The sequence below is a fragment of the Peromyscus leucopus genome, chromosome 9, assembly GCF_004664715.2.
Source record: "Peromyscus leucopus breed LL Stock chromosome 9, UCI_PerLeu_2.1, whole genome shotgun sequence".
In the NCBI taxonomy this organism is placed as follows: Eukaryota; Metazoa; Chordata; class Mammalia; order Rodentia; family Cricetidae; genus Peromyscus; species Peromyscus leucopus.
The window spans coordinates 107334620-107340619 of record NC_051070.1 but is presented as its reverse complement, the minus strand read 5'-3'; the positions used below and the strand labels follow the sequence as shown (position 1 = coordinate 107340619).

Here is a 6000-nt window from a genome sequence, read left to right as displayed (position 1 = left end):
AGCTGAAGAACTGTTGAGGTGAGGAAGCTGTGGCTTGTTCTGCTTCTCTGATCTTCCAGCATTCACCCCAATACCTGGCTCCTGGCTCAGGTTTGATTTTTTTTTTTTTTCGAGGCAGGGTTTCTCTGTGTAGCTTTTCACCTTTCCTGGAACTCATTTGGTAGCCCAGGCTGGCCTCGAATTCCACAGAGATCCGCCTGCCTCTGCCTCCCGAGTGCTGGGATTAAAGGCATGTGCCACCACTGCCCGGCCAGGTTTGATTTTATTAACAAGACCTTCTAACAATTCATGCTACAATCCTCCTTCTCTTGTTTTGTTATTTTGAGACAGGGTTTCTCTGTGTTGCCTTGGCTGTCCTGGAAATCACTCTGTAGACCAAGCTGGCCTTGAACTCACAGAGATCTGCCTGTTTCTGCCTCCCGAGTGCTGGGATTAGAGGCCTATGTTACCACCGCCTGGCTCAGATCCCGCTTTTTAATGTTGGGTAGAGTTATCAGGTTACCCCTCCATCAGATCTATCTAAGGAACCGCACGAGCACATCAGTGGTTCCATTTGTGTGAATATTCTGGTGCAGTTAGGAACAGAAGTCCTTGACTGGTGCCTGAGTCAAGACACAGGAGTACCAGCAAGAAAAAAGAAAGAGTACCAGCAAGGGAGAAGAGGAATTGGATCCAGCTGAGCAAGGGAAATGATTCCGTCCCTCTAGGAGAAGGCAGGAGTTTATACAGCCTAACATTACAAACCCTAGGCAGAGCCCAGGAGAACAAAGATCATTTTAATACGTGGCGGTCAGAGGACAAGCTGTGGGAGTCGCTTCTCTCCTTCTACCACGTGGGGCTTGGAGACAGAAATCAGGTCCTAAGGCTTGGTGGCAGTCTTTACTCCTTTGGTCTCCTGGCCAGCTCAGACTCTTGTTTTCATTTTAAGATTCCATCCAAGGCACCTCCAGAGTTACCCTATAATCTCGTATACTAAGTGAAAGAGGAAAGGGGGAGGGGAGAGAACTCGTAGCAATCTTTGGAGATGTAATATTTATTTGGCTAATACTAAGCCAATCACAGCTCCCTGAGCAGCCCACTTTTGCCCTCATGCGTGCCTTGCTTTCTGAGAGCCTCTCCTTTTCTTAAGTCTTGAGCTTAAGCCCTTTACAAAATATCTTTAATAAAGGCTTTCAACTCTGCTTCATAAACTGGCTAGTTTTAAAATTCCTTTCAGCACTGAAGGCAGAATCTTAGTTTAGCCTCAGTCTAGGTGCCCTGGGTTGCTGAGGATGGCAGCACGCAGCCTCTCACTGCTGACACTCCCCATTCCCAAACATCCCTCCCTCAATCACTTCCCTTCACTCAGGACCTTGTGCCATGGACCCCGACAATTCCACTTTCTTCATTGTTGGCATGCCTGGGATTCCCAGTTTAGCAAAGCTACTTCATGGGAAGCCTCCTCTTTGTAAATTCTCCGAGCTAGACTTCTTGGTTGGGTGAAGAATTCTCCTTACTATCGAGTTTCGGGACAAATATTAAATGACTTAATGCAATCAAGTTATCTATGTGTGTCCACTGGGCCTGGAGTGCACGCACTCAGATGCCCTGCCCAGGTGTGTGTGTTGGGGTAGCGGTGGTGAGCACTGACAAGGGTTCTTTTTACTATTGTTGAAAGATGTGCCAGCACAGTCCAACTTAGCCCGGGGCAAAGGCCGCGGTGCTGCTCCCTGGGGTCAATGCACGTGGCACGCCCTTGCTTACAAACAAACGGCACGACCGGAGCGCATGCGCTCTTGGCCTCGCCGTCCTTAGGGGCGGTGCTTATCGCAGACCTAGGGCGCGTGCGCTCAACTCTCCACGAACGCTCCCAGCGGCTGTGGAGACTAAGCTTCCGTCTGGGCAGCCGCGTGGTCCCGGGTGAGTGTTCGGCAGCCGGACTGAAGGCCCGGTGGGGGCGCCTGCCCTTCGGGCTCCCCATGCGGCCGTGGCCTCGCGCCGTGGGCCTCTAGCCTTCTGCCGCGGAGCCCACCGGAGCCGCCCGTGGTTCCTCCAGCCCTCGGGCCGGCTGTCTTCCGGTGGGCTCACCTGCAGCCGGAAGTGACGCGTGGCGCACGCTCTCACCTGCGCGGCGGGCGGGGGGCTGTCGCGGCGCCGGGCCGGCCTGGGGGTCTGTGAATGGGACCCCCGCGTGCAGGGCCGGCGGGGCGCTGTTGGGTCCGGATTACGATAATGGCGTCCTTGGAGAGTCGGGGTGGTGCATGCCCGGGCGCCTTCCGCACTGATGCAAAGTTGAGTGGGGAGGATTGAGAGGTGAATGCTGTGACCTGGATTCCCTCCGTGTCATCCTCACTGCGGTCGCCCTCTTCCAAGCGCCCGTCGTTTGCCTCCTCACTATTAGCTGTTTTTGCTAGACCGCCTCCTATTAGCACTGCATTGCGATTTCTCCATTATCCGTACAGTCGTCCAACCCGTCTTTTACGACTATTAATTAGGTCCTGCCGTTGTCTCCCATCCCGAAACACTTTGAGAGCCGTTTCAGTGCACACTTGAAATAAAAATCTTTTTTACAAGCACGTTTTCTCGAAGACCTGTGTGACTTGGTCCTAATTGCCTGCCCGTTCTCAAAACCGTGCTTACTTACAGGTAACTCTCCAGCCCCTAATCCAGCTCGATCGTGGGCCACAGAAACCCCAAGATGCAAGTCTATTTTCCTAGCCTTGTAAGTCTTGGATGTATCTGAAGCGATTCTGTAAGATTTGCATAGTGAGCGAGACTATAATCAGCTATCTAACTTGGTTACAAATAAGTTCTAACTGTGTCCCATCCTCTTTTCATTATTTTGTTTCGAGATACTGCTTTTGACCTTGATTAAATCCCACTCATTCTTTAGAATGTTACTCTACCTCACACCCCCCTTCACAGTTTCACTTCGGTCTCTTTTACTGTAGAGTTCTGTACTTTCTTTTTATAGCCATCACCACAATTGCACTTGTATGTATCTATACTAATGTCATTTTTTTTTTAAATGCCTGACCTCCCAAGAGACTAAGCTTTGTGCACAGAGGAACTAGTGTGCCTAATGCCTGGTGTAATTGAGTCAGGAACAGTGTGTTAGTGTGTGATTTATTTCACCTCTGAAACTATAGCACTTTGATCAAAGCCTTCAAGTTTACATCCCCTCCACTAGAAGCTAAATGGCTTGTGCCCTCTGCCAGTTCCTTTCTGACTAAAAATAAAAGAAAACAAACCCCCACCATGAACTCCAAGCTGTTACTTCAGTTGCTTTTCTTCTTCTTTTTTTTTTCTTTTCTTTTTTTGGATTTTTTTGAGACAGGGTTTCTCTGTGTAGTTTTGGTGCCTGTCCTGGATCTCACTCTGTAGACCAGGCTGGCCTCGAACTCACAGATCCACCTGCCTCTGCCTCCTGGGATTAAAAGCATGCACCACCACCACCGCCCGTCTTCAGTTGCTTTTCTTCAGCTTTTATTCCTTTGCTCTCCCACTTCTACTCCGTCCATCCCAAGAACTGACACTTCCCTGGGCCTGCTCGCCCAGGGGGAGGGCTGCACCGTGCCGGACGTGTTGGCCAGCCGCAGTTTTGGACCGCACGCACCTGCAGTATTCATTTCTCATCACCGCTGTCCTTACAGGCGTTTGTTCCAGACTCTGGTTCTTCTCTCACCCTGCCCCAACTGTGACTGACTGAGGAAACATCCAGGCTTCTTATGGAGTTATTTTCTCTGTAGTCCACCTCAACTTCCCTTTGCATCTGTAGACTTAGTTACGCCAGGAACCCCTCTCCAGCCAGAGGCGGATAGACATGAGCTGTGCCTTCTGGTCACTTCTATTCGAGACCGTTCCTGGTTGCTGCACAGTTTCCTGTTCAAGTCATCTCCTATGTCCTCTCTACCCATCACATTATATTGTTTTCTACCATCACGTTATATTTTTTTTCTTCACTTTCCAACAAGCCATGCATTATTTTATCACTCTGCCCTTCTCCCTTATGTAGCCACGGTCCTTGAAGGGTGAGTGGCCTCCCTGTGTCCTTCTTGCCCTGTTGCCTGCTGACCTTGGACAGTCTGGCGTTGAGTTTTTGTGTCTATTGCTTCACTGATTTGTTCATTTATTTTCCCCTTTTCTTCTTGTTTTCAAATGGTATATATATATATATATATATATATATATATATATATATATATATATTTATATTTCATGGTTTTCAAATGGGTATATATATATATATTCCCATGAACAGCATGATATATATATATATATATATATATTTCAGGCTGGCCTTAAACTCACTGTCCTCCTGCTTCAACATCTTAAGTGCTGGGATTCCTGCTTCAACATCTTAAGTGTGCCGCCATGCCCAACTAGAAACTTCTTTTCTTGGCATCCCCCTTGAGCTACCAAGGTCCTAATATACTGAATCCTGCTTTCCTATGGAATCTACTCAAGTCATTTCTCTTAATCAGTACTTTATTCTGTTTAAAAATCATCAGTTTCCTTAAAATTTTATTTTGTAAACTTATCTTTGACTATAATAAAACTATTGATAATTTTGGTTTAATTGACATATTTTAACTTAAAAACAAATCCCTTTATACATAAAAGATGAGCAAATTTCTTTAAGCTCTGAGTATGTGTATTTTGAATTCCAGCTCTTACAAGGCTCTGAAGCAGAATTTCACCCTTCTGTCGGAGGGTGACTTTTCCTCTGACTGTAATCAGGAAGCCCCTAAAGGGAGGAACCGTCTCCTTTTGATGTTAACGTTTACCATTCAGTGTTGAACTCGGATTTGCATTCAGACCACACAGTGTATCCGTGTTGTGACTTGGGACAAACTCAGTAGCACCCCCCCCCCCAGCTTCCTGTCTGAGAGTCTTCTTATGATTGAATTCACTTGTGACTTAGTCACCTAGGCCACTCTTATTTTGGAGCCCTCTAAACCTGTCTTCCTTTCAGCAGATATTGGGTGTCCCCTCACATTAACCTATGGCCGGGGATTCAATACCAGAGATCAACTCATCTCTGCTGTTCTTGGGTCCTGGAGAAGCTCCCTTTCCTGAGCTCATGTGGTGTCGTCTAGTCCATATTCCCACCGCTGGCTTGTACTGAGTGGATTCTCCCGTAGAAAGTGAGCCACCAAAGGCAGAGGCTGCTCAGTTGTTGGCATTTTATATCCTAGCATTTGATTGCTGGGATATTTTATCCCATGAGGAATGAGTGGGTTGTGCTTGTGGGAGCAGAATTTGTGATCATTTCTTAGAAATAAAGTTTTAATGCCTAAAGAAAGTTTATTAGTCTTTTACAGCTAAATAGAAAGTATGACTGTCTCTTGGTTGGTTTTTTTTTTTAAATGTATCTGTTTGGTATTATACCAGTAATACCATGAGTATGTTCTTTTGTGAGAAGTTCCTGAGTATGTAATAAGATGTGACAGGTCATTTTCCCCCTCACTGCTCCTGAGGCATCATCCAGCTGTTGCAGGTGTAGAGTGGTCTTTTCAGATGTTCTGTATGCATCCCCCACACACAGATGCACATCCTCTTTATTGACACCATAAGAAATAGTTGGTATCGTCATGTTCTTTTCAGATGTTCTGTATGCATCCCCCACACACAGATGCACATCCTCTTTATTGACACCATAGGAAATAGTTGGTATCGTCATGTTAGACTAGGCATTCTTGGACCTGTGTGTGAGTAGAGACAGTCTCTGTCCCATAGCTTACACACCATTGATGTGATGATGGGGTAAAAGCAGAGCATACTTTTTGAATTTGATTCTTCTCAAGCTAGTGGTATGTGGTCCAGTCCTCTCTTAATGATACTGGGCCGTGGCAGCAAACTCAGTTCCCAGTCAGTCACATGATCATTGAAGCCAGCGAAACAAACTGGAAATAGCATTTTGTGTTTGTCTGGGATAAATGTCTGCAACTGGAATTGCTGAGCAAAGGTTAGGTACATTTAAACTTTTGACTGACATTTCTAAATTGTCTCTGAACAGAC

General features: G+C 46.7%; 1 protein-coding gene across 1 annotated transcript in view; it reads left to right on the top strand.

The window, feature by feature from the left end:
* The first annotated feature begins 1813 nt into the window (after positions 1-1813).
* Positions 1814-6000, top strand: part of Ercc6 (ERCC excision repair 6, chromatin remodeling factor) — a 74352-nt gene continuing 70165 nt past the window's right edge. The window contains exon 1 of the mRNA XM_028878375.2: positions 1814-1899. The gene's annotated coding sequence lies outside the window, so the exon portion shown is untranslated. The remainder of the gene's footprint in view (positions 1900-6000) is intronic.